This window comes from Protopterus annectens, chromosome 4.part0 (assembly GCF_019279795.1).
Source record: "Protopterus annectens isolate FY-2018-M chromosome 4.part0, PAN1.0, whole genome shotgun sequence".
Lineage (NCBI taxonomy): Eukaryota > Metazoa > Chordata > Ceratodontiformes > Protopteridae > Protopterus > Protopterus annectens.
In genome coordinates this window covers 1,121,503,785-1,121,519,245 of record NC_056733.1, presented here as the reverse complement: position 1 = coordinate 1,121,519,245, position 15,461 = coordinate 1,121,503,785, and the positions used below count along the sequence as shown (strand labels likewise).

Sequence of the window (15,461 nt, the reverse complement as noted above, 5' to 3'; positions counted from 1 at the left end):
ACTCCTGCTTGACACCAATATGCTTCTGCTAGACTAAGCAGGGGAGTCATCTTAGATTTATTCTCCTCATGTTTCAAAACTTTCATTACGTTTGTGTCTTGTGAGGTCAGCAGATATTTGTGCAGTTCCATGACTGCAGATCTATACATGTAATCAATTTCAAGGTGGCCCACACCTCCTTCAGAACCGAATCAGTTATATAGTCTTGGGAGGGTGGCCTAATGGTTAAGGTGTTTGCCTTACAAACACAAGGTGCAGGGTTTGAATCTCACAAGGGATAATTGGCTAGGCTTGAAATGGCTCGCAAGGGCAGTTAGTCTAGTACTAACCTAACCTAAATCTTCTAAAATATTCCTTACTAAATTTTGTTTGCATTTGTTCATGATTTATTGTTAATCCTTCAACATTTCCCAAATACTTATACACTCCCTCTTGCGCAAGTTCTTTTATATCACATTCTTGTCCCAAAATTATGTTTTCTTGATGCTGCAGTTTTTCTGCTTTGAACGTTGCTTTTGCAAATTTATCAAGACCAAATGACATTCTTATATCATCTGAAAAAGTTTTGACAAGTTGTAATCGTGCTTTCAGTTCCTCATCTGATGAACTATACAGTTTATCATCGACAAAGAGAAAACGTGAGGTCTTTACACTCTGTTGTTTTATAAGAGCCAAATTATAGCCATGGCCTAAGTTGTTAAGTAGACAGCTTAAAGGGTTAAGGGCAAGACAGAATAGGAGCAGTGACAGAGAGTCACCCTAGAATATCATCTGTTGAATTTTTATCTCTGGAATAATAATTTGTCCTTTATCATGGCTTAATTGCAAAGTGGTCTGCCACTGTTTCATGGTCACTGTAATGTAGTCAGTCAGTGTAGGGTGTATCTTATTCATTTTTAAGGGCTCTTTTATCCATGAATGTGGGATACTACCAAAAGCTTTTTGTAGTCAATCCATGCCATATTTAGATTCTTCCCCTCTTTACAGTTTTCCCCTATGACCTTATTTAACAACAAAGGATCCTTTGTTCCATACACCTTTCTTTTATTGCCCTTTTGTTCTATTGCCACAGTTGAGTTTTCTTCTAAATGACTATAAACTCTGTCAGCATCAATTCCAGTGTATAATTTATACGTCGTCGGAAGGTTCATTATTGGTGTATAATTTTTGGGGTAGCTTGCAGGTTCACTCTTAATTAGGAGCATTGTTTTTCTTGTTATCTGGGTTGGTGTCTGTTTGGGGTGCATATATAAATAGTTCTTATTCATGGCTAAATCTTCTTGCAAAGATGCTAATACTTTTAACCAGAAGTTAAATACTGCATCTGGGCCTGGGGTTTTCCAATTAGAGGCTTTCCTTAACTTTGTTTCAATCTCTCTGGCTGTTACTTCATCTCATTTCATATCCTGTACCTTTAAACTTCTTATTCTTTCTTTTACTTCTTCTGTCCATTTAGCATCTTTGTCATGTTCCACAGGATCTTCATAAATACTTCTCTAAAATGTATCTATTTCTTCTTTTTTTGGTGGTCTTTCAATTCATTTTACTTTGTTTCCCAATTCTCTACAAAACTTTGTTGGGTCATCAATAAATTGCTTATTTTGTACTTTTTCCTTTATATTTATTTATGTATCTTCCAAGGTTTTCCACCTGTGCTGAGATTTGTAGTTTGTTATTTGCAATAGTGCACATTAGATCCTGATCTCTTCTAATACTGTGCATTGCCTTTATCACATCTATCTTTCTAAGTATTTTTGTTGATCTGTTCCCTCTTTTATACTCCTCCAACAGTGACACTTCTTGTCTTAACTGCTTTATAGTTTTCTCTATTCGTTACTTCCATGATGGTATTTGACTTCTCCCCTTCCTTTCCCTCACTAACCTGTGTTCTTGTGGTAGAACTTTATCAGTTATCAATTTAGCTGCACAGTAATATATCCTGTTTACTTCTGTTATATCACATGGATCTTTATGGACAGTCTTAACTACTGTGTTGATTTGTTTTATCAAACGTCTTACTTTTTGGGTTTTATTGACCTTCTGCTGCCTATTTCTTTCACTGAGCTTAATATATCTATCCATCTCTACCAAATTAAGCAACTCTTCTTTTAGCTCATTTTCTTCTAAACTGAGGACACATTTTTTGTCTTCCATTTCCTGCGGGCATTCTATAGAAAGTTCTATAGCATCTTCCTGTGGCACATTCTTTTCAGTTTCATCCCGTGCCATCTGTCGCTCTGTCATATGGGAACTCACTGGTCTATCAATCCTCAACGTTGACTGCATCAGAGTTTCCACAGTTTCCTGTTCCTTCCCTTGCTGTCCAGCTTCAAGTGAAAGTTTATACTGTTTTCCTGTGAAAGACTTTAAAATATCTTCATATGGCATCTGAACAACTGATTCCCATTCCACTGGTTTCTCCTTAATTTGGATGTCTTTTGCTCTATCCTGTTGTGGTGCTTTCTGAATTAGATTTTCTACACTGAATCCTTCACCTTGCAGGTACTCCATAATCTCAGTTTCTGTTTCTTTAACTTCTCCATTACTAATCTCCTTTTCTAATTTTCCTGTTTGTCTTATTTTTTGTATTGTATCGTTTTCCATGTCTGGACTCCTTTGCCTGTATTTCTCTTCAAATAACTTTAGTGCTGCTCTTTTTGTATTGATTCGTTTTGCTTTCTCTTTGCATAGATATTACACCATATTAAATTGTTTTTTTTCTTTCCCGTGTCCATATTTCTTCTTCAGGTGTCTCCTGATCTTCCTGTTTTTCCTTACTCTGGAGACTCCTTCCGTCATGCTGTGATGTAACCTGTGTTAGACCTTCTACACCAAATCCTTTACTTCGCAGGCACTCCATAACTTCAACTTTTATTTTTTTTAACTTCTGCTTTACTAATCTTCTTTCTACATTCCCTCCTTGTGATATTTTTTATTGTGAAATGTTCCATATCTGGATGCTTTGCCTGTATTTGTCTTTGAATATCTTTGGGGCTGCCTTCTGTATGTTGATTAATGTGGCTTTTGCCTTTGCATAAATATTGCACCATATCAAATCTCTCTTTCTTTCCCATGTCCATATTTCTTTTTTATACTTTTCAAAATTCTCTAGGTCATTTTTGTTTATATGTTCACACTTCCTCAGATGCTTCTTTTCCCAAACAGATCAAAGTTTCTTGGTCTATATACTGTTTTTCACAAATCTGTTGTATTAAAGAATATATTTTTTTATTTGAGGCTTCTGACAGTTTTACTTGTGGAAGTATTTTTCTTTTCTCTAATTTCTCTCTTAATCATTTTTTTTATCTTGTGTCTGTAAATTCTGGGCTTTTTACATAGTAATAACAATACATAATTTCTTGCTTATCCTCAGTTGTCCACTCTATCATCTTTATGGCTCTTCTTTGGCCTATAAGTTTTTGTTATATGTGTGGACTGCTGCTTTCTTCTACAACAGGGGGGAGCATCCTCCCCCTGGACCTGGCCTGGCCCCATTGTAGGAATGCTTCCGTATATTGAGTATTCTGCACTGTCATTTTTTTCCAGTCCTGGCACCAGTGCGCCTACCAGGATTGGGCACTTTTTTATCCTAGGTCTTGTGCACTCAGCTATCTCTGTCCATGATATATGCTATATAAATACAGTCTGCATATCAGTGTCATCTTGGTGAGATTGTGTGAAAAACAGGGTCTACCTATGAAGGTACTCACCAAGACTTGAGGATGAATTCAATTTCAGCAACACTACTCTCCTTTGTTTGCTGACTTATCATCCCTCCATTCGGATCCCTATCTATCTATATAGATATATATATGATATAGGATTATATAGATATCTATCTATCTACCTACATGTATACATATGTATATATTTATATATATATATATATATATATATATATATATATATATATATATATATATATGCTGTTATTTTTTGTATTTCTGTATTGCCTTTCTATATTTTGAATACTGTAGTTTGTTTTCTTTATCTTGTGTTTTGCTTGCATTCTGTTTTAACAGCATATTAAAACTTCAAAAGAGACCACAGCTCTCTCTGTTCTGAGTCAGGCAGAATTTTTCCCTCCCTCCCACCCATTTAAGTTGTCTTGTTAAATACCACTGTCTTTCTAGTTGCCCGCCTCTTATGTTAATCTGACCATATATCTCATTTCTCTCTACTTTCACTGGCTTATGTGAGTAATCACAAAACCATCACTTTTGAAATCCCACCCCTTCAATTATTTAAATTTATTGGCCATCCTACAGTATTTCATAGTACCAAAATACAAAAGTAACCACCCCTTTCAGTCCATCTTGCTGTTTTAAAAATAGTAACTCTCCACTAAAACTTAACTTTTTAAACAGGTAAAACTCAAGTTACCTACTTTCATATCTAACTTCTCTAGTGCACACTGCAGAGTGCATTCTTTTCAATCTTACCTTTAAGCATCCCTGTTACTAGCACTTTCTCTAATACCTAAAAAGATCATGTCTACTTGACTCCAAGTAGACTTTTCTCTATCTGTTAAACCTAGCACTTGCTCCTACAGTACTTATTACCTTGATACGGCACTCTTATAGATAGCACCCCAAAAGGCAAACCCCATTTCTCGGTCACCCACATCCCCGGAATCTCTTTTAAAGTTTTTTGTCTAGTCCTTCTAGCATGTCGAGGGATCAGTTGCTAGTGTCCTCTCCTGCTCAGCTGGTGAACCTGGGAATATTGAGGCAATGTTACAATTGCCTCATGTACACAGACAACCCTCTCCTCCTCCCACAAAACACAAATACATGCGAGAGATGCAACTATATGGCCAAACTGGAGGCTGAGCTCTCTCAACATAGGACTGGCAAGACCAGTCAGGAGGAGAAGGTTACCACACACACTATAGACCCAGTCTCACATAGTACCATCACAACCTCAAATCATACACATAAACACACAAAGACATACTCGGCTCTGATCAAAAATCTACCAAAACAGCAGAGGCCACCAAAGCAGACACCCAAACAACCACCACCTCAGAACACAACACCTGCAACACATAGACCTCACAGTCAGAGTGTCAAACAGTCACAGCCCTTAAGGCCAAACACAATGCCAGACACACTAGTCATTGGTGACTCCATAGTCAGACACACTGACGTCCCACTCACCAGACTGAGTAAGGAGAAGGTCACAGTAAGCTGCCTGTCGGGTGCTAGAATCTGCCACATAATGCAAGCACTCAGGTCTCTCAACAGCAGGTACAAATACGACTCAGTCATTGTCCACGCTGGTGTAAACGACCTGAGACGTACCTCCTTGGACTACATGAAAAGAGACATTGAGGAGCTCTCTGATTATGTAGCCCAGGCAGGTATGACCCTGACCTTGAGCAGTATCCTACCTTCACCAAGAATGATGCCACAATACAGAGATAAAATGATCAGCTTTTACAATTGGCTTAAACTCTGGTGTCATTCAAAGGGGATCCAATGTCTGTCTGCCTGGGATGACATGCTGGACAAGCCACGCTGCTTTGAGGGACGGCTTGCACCTGTCACCCTGGGATTCGGATATTGGCAAAGGCTCTTGCCACCCCATAGTGCCTTTTTAGGCAAGGCTCAAATTCTAAACCTACCACCCTAGAACACAAAAAGGAAAAAACTAAGGGTAATGCTGCTCAATGCCAGAAGTCTAAATCTCAAAATGCACGCACTCGAGGCCCTTCTCAGTATGGAGAACATCGATGTCTGTGCAGTGACAGAAACCTGGTTCAAGGCTCCTGAGAGCACCCCAGCACTATCAGGTTTTACCTCTTATCATGCGTTCCGCCCCAAAATCCGGACAATACCAAGAAAGGAGGGGTATCCATATTCATCAAAGACACCCACACCTCAAGACTGGTGGCAACGCGACGATGCATCGGAGACCATCCAGGTGCAATTAACCATAGGCAAGACTGCTCTGCAAATTGTAGCATGTTACAGGCCACCCTCACAAACTCAGGAACCTCACATGGCCTTCCTGAAAACACTAGAGGGATAAATGTATCACCAAACACCATCATACTAGGTGACTTCAATTACCCTAAAATAGACTGGGAACACTACTCAAGCCCAAACACCCTAGCCCAAAAGTTCCTGGAATTCATAAACTCAAATGCCATGGAACAACTAGTCACCATCCCACAAGAGGACAAAACATACTTGATCTCATCATCACGAACATGGGAGCACAATGTTCAACACCGGAAGTATACCCCTCACTGGTGAGATCAGATCACAAACTAATCTCGCTGGAGGTCCTCATCCCACCCCACCTGAAATAAAAAGACCACAGTAAAGAACTTCTCGAAAGCCGACTTCACACTTCTAAAGACTAGTGTGGTCTCCTTTAAGGCCCCGAGCGGAAAACAGTACTCAAGCCGCTGAATCACTTACAAATGCCTTCTACCAGCACCTGCAGGACTGCATGGATAAGGCAATCCCAAGCAAAACAAAGACTCTTTGTACCAAAGGCAAGCGTCCAGTCTGGTGGACCCCAGCCATAAACAAACTCTACAACAAAAGGAGGAAGCTACTACAAGATAGAGCAAAATCCTTAAAAGGTAAGACACCCTTGATCACTATAAGTAAAAACTAAGAGCTCTCATAAAATCATCCAAAGCAAATTTTGAGAGAAAAATAGCTAAAGACTCAAAAAGACAATCATAAGGCCTTCTTTAGCTATGTTAGAAACCTGGGAGGAAACTCCCAGATATGCTCAGAACTAGTTCAAAATGATGTGAAGATTACTGATCCTACAGACATTGCCAACATACTGGCTGACAGGTTCAGTGCAACCTTCTCCCCTCCCCCAAAAAGGAGAGATATCTATACCAAGTGATTGCAGCCCCCAAACATCTCCAACGCCCAAGTGAGGACTGCTCACCCCAAAGCAAAAGACGCAGCATCCATGGGACCTGATGGTGTCCCCGGCTGTGTGCTCCACGAACTCAACGAGGAATTAAACCCACAGCTAGGACAGCTGTTTAATCATAGTCTTACCTCTGGATACGTACCCAGGGGTGGCGCACTGCAACTGTGGTCCCACTTCACAAAGGCGGTGCCTCCACCGACCCTGGAAATTACCGCCCATTAGCTTGACAAGCCTTATCTGCAAAGCCATGGAGAGGATCATAATGGACCTCATAAATAAAGACATAGGGAATTTGCAGACTTTGGATCCATCCCAGTTTGGCTTTGTCAAAGGCAGATCATGCCTTCTAAACTTGGTTGACTTTTTCGAAACAGTCACCAAAGCCATTGATGAGGGAAAGGCAGTCCATGCAGCCTACCTCGATCTGGCGAAGGCCTTTGATACAATACCCCACTCGGGTATCATTGAAAAACTCATCAGCTTAAATGTTAACCCATACATCACAAGATGGGTTGCAAACTGGCTGAGTGACAGAACCCACAGGGTCAGAGTTGCTGGCGCCATGTCAGACTCAAAGCCTTTCACAAGTGGTGTACCACAGGGCTCAGTCCTGGGCCCACTCTTGTTTGGCATCTACTTTTCCAAGTACAAGCAAACACAGGAGGGTTATGGCTGACAAAGTTTGCAGATGACTGCAAACTGGGCCATAGTAGAAAACACATCTGACACAGATATCCTTCAGAAGGGTCTCACAGAAACGGATAACTGGTGCCAGAGCCATGGCCTAAAGTTAAATGCCAAAAATGCATAGTCATACCCTTCGGGAAAAACAAGGTTACCCCTAGCTACCAAATAGGTGGCAATCCACTGAGCACAGAAGAAGTTATCAGGGACCTGGGGACCCAGGTTGATAGTAGTCTGTCATTCGACACCCATGTAGCTAAAGTAGTTAGAAAGACCTTCTACATTGCCCACCTTATCATGAAGGGATTCTCATCTAGATCAAGGGAGGTCATAGTCTCCCTATACTCATCACTCATCAGACCAATGATTGAGTACAATGCCCCATTCGGAATGTATCTGACCCGACACTTGCAGCAGCTGGAGAGGCCACAAAAGTTCCTCACCAAAAGGATAAAGGGTCTCAAACATCTGTCCTATGCTGCCCGACTGAAAGAATTCCAGCTCTATTCAGTCGCCACGCTTGCTCAGAGGTGACCTTTGCCTAACATACAAGGCCATGTCAAACCCAGATTTGATGAATATGCTTCACCTCAAAAATCTAGATCCGTCAGAGCCACAAGGGCGGAGACTTAAACCTCGACACGGCTATTAATAGGACGCTGGAGGGATAGATTCATCACCCAAAGACTCCCTATGCTGTGGAATAAAATCCCAGTATATGTGAGGCAGAGCACCTCGCTGGCCTTGTTCAAGAAAAATCTTGACCAATGGATGGGAGATCGCAGATATACCCCAGGGATTACCTCAGTGTCACTGCTCAACAGAGGCACAGCAAAATAATGGGTATAGTTCCCCATACTAAAGGGGTGGCGTAAGCCACAAAACTATGGGCTAGGCTTGTAAATGCCCTCGGGCAGATAGCCTAGTATGAACCTATGAACCTATGAACCTATATATATATATATATATATATATATATATATATATATATATATATATATATATGTATATATATATATATATATATATATATATATATATATATATATATCTATATATCTATACACACACACACACACACACACACACACATAAAAATACATATGCACATAGTCATATGTATACATATTTGTGTACATAAGTGTAAGGGGAAAGTAAGACTCAAATGATGTGGATATTCTACAAAAGAGCCTTATAGAAACAGATGCTTGGTGCCAGAGCCATGGGCTCAAGCTTAATGCCAAGAAATATATAGTTATCCCCTTTGGGAAAACCCATGAAAAACCACATAGGTGTCAGTACACTAAACACTGAAATTGTGATGAGAGACTTAGGGACACAGATGGACTGTGGTCACACCTTCGATAACCACATCGCCACAACAGTCAGGAAATCCTTCTATGTGGTGCACCTCATCACTAAGGGCTTTTCATCCAGAAAAAAGGAGGTCATTGTCCCACTGTACTCATCCCTCATTAGACTCATTATAGAGTACAATGCCCCATTTGGTATGTGCCTTACAAGACATCTGCAACAGCTGGAAAGGCCGCAGAAATAACTCACTAAAAGAATCACAGGCCTAAAGCAGATGCCCTATGCTGACCATCTAAAGAAACTCCAGCTATACTCTGTGGCATATTGTCTACTCAGAGGCAATCTCTGCTTAACATGCAAGGCCATGTCAAACCCTAAGCTGTTGGACATGCTCCACTTAAAGAAATCCCAATCCCTCAAAGCCACATCCTCCAGGGATCTAAACCTTGTCATCGCAATAAACAAAACATGCTGGAGGGATAGGTTCTTGACCCAGAGACTCCCCATACTCTGGAATAGACTGCCCATACATGTCAAGCAGAGCGCTCTTTGGCCTTCCTCAAAAGAAACCTTGACGATTGGATGGGAGATAGGAAATTCAACCCAGGGATCACGTCAGTCACCCTGCTAGACAAGGGTCCTGGGAAGGAAATATTGTGGGAAGAAATATCCAGGGAATTGTTATGGCTAAGCTTGTATAGGCCCTAGGGCCAATAGCCTACTACCACCCTATGAACCTATGACATAAATTCATACTTATAAATAGACATACACATAGCATTGTGAAGATAAGTAATTCTAAACACATATATATATTTACACAGCAATAGCTATTTACATAGATGTAGTCACAACCCCTTCTCCCTTCTTTGGGCAAATGGGCTTGGCATGTCATATCATCAGTGGCAATCATCTGGAATCAAAGTTCAGATTGCCGAGGAGTGACTAGTCCTGCCAGTGAGTGTATAATATATATATATATATATATATATATATATATATATATATATATGTGTGTGTGTGTGTGTGTGTGTGTGTGTGTGTGTGTATGTATATAATACATGTTATATATGGCTATATGTATATATATATATATATATATATATATATATATATATATATATATATATATATATATATTATATAAGCAGCTGTGGACATCTCTCTATGTATACGTACATACAGATGTATGTTGGCATATACATATATATTTATATATATATATATATATATATATATATATATATTATATTTATATTTATATATATAGATATATATGCGTGTATGTAAGATTGAATGCACAAGTAAATATGTAGAAATATACATACTTCATATCATATCTTATCATATTGTATTTCAACAAATTTGCTCATTAGTATTTAACAAAGCAATTGTCTGGGCTAAAAAGGACAGAAAGTAGTGAAAGAGCCCTGTCCAGCTGTACGTCTACATATCATGTTTTTTGGATGATGCCATTCCTACTTAAATATATATTCAAATACAGACACAACTGAGTGTATAGGTTAATGCCTTGGTTTAAACTGACTACCTAACTAATATCACAATCTAGAGGACATTGCATGAATAGCAAGCACCTCATAAGAAATTTGATTGCAACTGTGAGCTAGACAACATTTGAAAGGATGACATCACAATTGTTTTGCCAGGGCAATTTGTGCACTAAAAGGGAATGAAAGTGGTGGGTGAACCCACTCACACTGAAAGCTACTCATCAGATCAGTGGGTGAAGCCATTCCTACCTCTTACTACAGTGACACACACACTGAGAGTAGTCAGTGCTGGATTCAAACCACCTACCTATCTAGTTACATAATCTAGAAAGGACAGAATCAGCTGCAAGTACCACAGGAGAGGTTTTAATGCAAATGTGAGACAGAGCACATTAAACAGAATGATAAAATCAGTGTGTAGCAGAGCAATTGTTAGTGCTAAAATGAAGAAATATTGATGGGGAGACTCTCCCAATGTAACTGTCACTCCTGAGTGGAAGTGTACATATCAGATCTATTGATGAAGCCATATCTGCCTAAAGTTCTGCAGTGCTGGATTCAAACCACCTATCTATTCAGGTTACACAATCTAGAAAACACAATTTCAACCTCTGCAAGTGTCACAGAACTCTGATTCAAAGAGTGAGCTAAAGCACATTTGCATGGATGACCTCATCAGTATGTTGCATAGATTTCCTTTCTAAAACTGGAATAAGTTTGTGGGGGAGCACTCTTTCAGTGTAAATGTTTCTCCTGAGTAGAAATGTCCACATCATGTATATAGGTGAAGCCAGTTCTCCCTAGTGATATAGACACACATATTCATGCTAGTCAGTCAGTGCTGTATGTGAACCACTTACCTATCTAAGGTATGCAATAAAGAGTACATTGCTATCCAGAACAATGCCACAGAAGAAGTCTGATTCCATACTGCACATTTGTAAGGATCACCACATCAGTGTGTTGCAGTGAAGATAGTGTGCATTACCCATGTAATTGAAAAGGAATGCATCTTGACAAGCAGAAAAAAAACAGTAATATGTGGATCGCAAGTAGTTACATAATGCTCGATAAGCTAAATATCCTGCCATTCATGTACATTGCTCTACTGTGAGTGACATGTAGTTGTACCACAGTATGATGCATTGATGATAATCATATGTGTAAAACCGTAGATTGACAACCAAGCATTCCTGACTGTTGTGCTAGGATGACTGTATGCAAAATCAAAATAATTTGGTGTGTCATTTTCAGTATTTTCTGATGCTTGAACAATGTGAAATGTAAATACAAAACATACATGTCAAACATATGAAAGTACACTCCCTAATGCCACTTTGCAAGTAAATATGTAAAGTTGCTACATCATTGAACATCATTTGCTAGTATAAAGTGTTTGAGTACAGACATAAATTTACATTATGTTATGTTTAGATAGCATCACTGTGAATGAAGCATCACCCTGCTAGGGCATGTGCACGACATTGTGTAGGTCCTCACACCATGTTTGCCTGAGCAGCACTTCATGCAGAGTATGTGATTCATGAATGATAATGAGTTGACATATTCACAGTATGCAGAAGGTTTTTTCCTAGCCTATATAAGCACAGCATGATTCTAATGATTCGAAGACACTTGTATCGTAGTAGGGGAGACCAAATTCACCAACTTAAGATACTGCTGTTAGAATGCAGCAATTGTATTTTTTGGGCTTTCATACAAATGCTGCCAAGGTACATGGTGTTTCTTTACAACCAATTTATTTAAACACTTGTGAAGGCTTACAGTTCAGATAACATTGCATGATTTCTGAAGTTTATCCATTTGTAATGGTATAGAAGGTGTTGCAATTTTTATGAGAAGTATCCTCAGCTTATGTTACATGTCTTTATAGCAACAATTCTGGGAACAATTTTATATAACTGCACTCTCCATCTTTAAACATCCCCTACTTCTCATACCTTAATCTACTTTCTGCCCTTAACTTACTCTTCTCACTAGCTCTCTCTAATCTTCCTTGACTACTCTATCTACTGTCTTCTAAAAGCTGTTAAGTAAATTGACTCAGATAAACATTCTGTTGTAATTGTCTTGCCTTCATGCAACTACATTATGATAAAACTGGGTTTTTGTAATCACTTACCCCAAAAATTATACATATCTTAATGACATATTTCTTTTTATACATATTGAAATAGTTATGCTGTACTCCTGATTATTGACACTGTATAACATTGTATAGCTACTTAATGCATTGTAATAATCCTGTAACATTGCTGTTTAATGCAAATTTATAATGAAAATTGCATAATATGTTGGAGCTTTTCTCCCCGGGCCTCCGCTGAAAAAGGGCTCTTCAGCTCAGTTGGATAATCCTGGTCAACAAATGTAAAATAAATAAATAAATAAATAGCTCGTTGCAATGTGAAGGTTACATTTTAGATCAACAACTGTGTCAAGCCTGTTATATATGCCTGCCATCAACAAAGCTTATTCCAAATGCTAACATTTTTAATTCATCCACTTGTTATTGCTGCTGTCTGTTAAGAGGTTTCATATTTTTTCAGCCTTACTACGTTTGTCATTGTCTTTTTTTTTTGGGGGGGGGGAGTGGTTATACTTATGTATTACATGTGTATTCATATACACCAGGAACATCAGTGCACCTCATGGAAGAGGGCAACTTTAATGCATGATACACAAACTGGGGCGATTAATATTTATTGCATATATTACTCTTGAGCTGCTGCTGACTTTCCTATAGAGGTGAGTCATGTTATATCTTATTGGTATACGATACCTGTATATGAGGGTAATCATTTCTATCTCTTCTTCTTCTTTACAGGTTCATCATTTACCTTTGTTAATGCTAATGCTACAACGTTTGTCATCTGGGACTGACTCTTACCTGATCTTCACACAATACAACCATTGTATGGGTAAGTAAAGCTTGCTACTTTTGCATGCATCAATGTTACTGATTATATGTGCTTAGTTTCTTAGGTTTTAATTTATGTATTAAATGTGTGTGATTTCCTCTGTCTCTTAGCCAGGACCACAACATATTGTGCATGCTTACATATGTTAGGATCATCCACAGCTGCTAGTTCTTCCTTAGACCCCTCATAGGTTGATAGGTTTATAGGAAGTTACTAGGCTAGCAGCCCTAGAGCCTTTACAAGCCTAGCCTTGTTAATCCCAAGCATCCCCATTTTGTTCTTCTTTGGGTAGTTCACAGAATGAATTTATGAACAGAACAGGTCTATGATCAGCACCAGTTTCCCCTGTCCATGAAGGAAATGAGTGCCATCCCAGGGGTGAATTTGTGGTCTTCCATCCAATTATCTAGGTTGCTTTTGAATAGCATCACTGAGGAGCTCTGTTTTACGTGAATAGGGAGTCTATTCCAGACAAGCGGCTGTCTCTAGGAGACATATCTGCCTCTCCAGCATGTACTGTTAATGTCACAGGCTAGGTAGAGATCCATAGAGTGAGTGACTCTTGTGCCATTTGACTTGTGGGTGTGCAGTATTTCCATTAGGTCAGGGTTGGAGATTGCCCTATAGGCCAGGCAGACGTCACCTCTCAGCAGCCTATAAGATACAGAGTAAAGTGACATGGCTTTCAGCCTGTCCACGTAGGTCATAGATTGGAGTCCCTGTATTTTCTTAGTGAGAAACATCTGACATCTCTCCAGCTGCTGCAGGTGTCTGGTGAGATACATGCAAAAGGGTGCATTATACTCTAATTAGTGGTCTGATGAGGGTCGAGTGCAATACAGTTATAACACCCCTTGACATGGATGTTATGCCCTTGCTTATGAAGTGCACTACATAGAAGGCTTTCCTTACCACTGTGGAAACTTGCTGGTCAACATTCAGATTGTTATCAACCTCTGTTCCTAACTCTTGCACCCACTTGGTTGGAGCTCAGGGGGTTGCTGTTAATACTGTAATTTGTGGGGAATTCCCTTTTGGCAATGGGAATAATAACACATTTCTTTTGCATTTAGTTTTAGACTATGGCTTTGGCACAAATCATTTATTTATTTATTGGCATTTGTTTACCAGGAAAGTCCACTGGGCCAAGCAGAGCCCATTTTCAGTGGAGGCCTGGGGAGAAAAGCTCCATCAAAATCACAAATAGGATATTTAGTACAACATAAGGCACACATTTTGAGTATGTACAGCACAAATGGAGGAAATAATTCTTAAAACAGTAGTACATTTAGAATATACACACACTTTATACATATCTAATAAAACTAATTACAACGTAGTACAAGTATGGTTGAAGTAGTAGTAGTGTGGGTGATTATAAAAGTCTATGCACCTGATACACACATAATAAACTAGTTACAATGTACTATAACTATCATTGACATAGTAGTATGGGTGAATATAAAATGCACACACATATTATGAATTTATAATATACACACATAATAAACTAATTACAATGTACTATAACTATCGTTGACATAGTAGTACGGGTGAATATAAAATGCTTAGCTCTCAGATGAAGACTGAGAGGTAGAGAAGGGGAAGACACTAAGAGGCTATAGTAGTGATGTTGCAGCAGTATATGAAATGTAATGAATGGACGAGTATGGGAAGGAACAAGTAAGAAGTTGTGAGTGATAGCAGTAGGCTAGAAGGACAGGAGTAATAGAGATGGAGGTTGGGAGAGAAGGTCATTAGTAGTAAAAGAAATATGTGAATACAAGAAAAAAAAGTGGAAATGGTAAGAAAGGCACTAAGATCTAGGTAATGGTCGGAGGAGGCTTAGTGCAGTCACAGTTCCATTTGGAGTAAAGATGAGTGCAAAGGATGATTTTGAAGGCAGAATGTGTATTGTGCTCAGCGAATGACTGGGGGAAGGCTGTTCCAGGTTTTAGCTATTATCCAGGAGTATAGTCATTGACCAGCGGGTAGTTTAGGTTTCTGAATTTGGAGGAGGTGTTGGTTTTCTGATCTTAGTGACCTATTGGGATTATAGTGGTAGAATAAGGATTTTAGGGCAGGGCAATCCTGTGGTTTAGTAAGC

General features: G+C 39.2%; 1 protein-coding gene across 5 annotated transcripts in view; it reads right to left on the bottom strand.

Annotated features, from left to right (window-relative positions):
• FBXW11 (F-box and WD repeat domain containing 11) overlaps positions 1-15,461 on the bottom strand; it is a 2,367,054-nt gene that overhangs the window by 2,081,444 nt on the left and 270,149 nt on the right. The gene's annotated exons all lie outside the window — the stretch shown is intronic.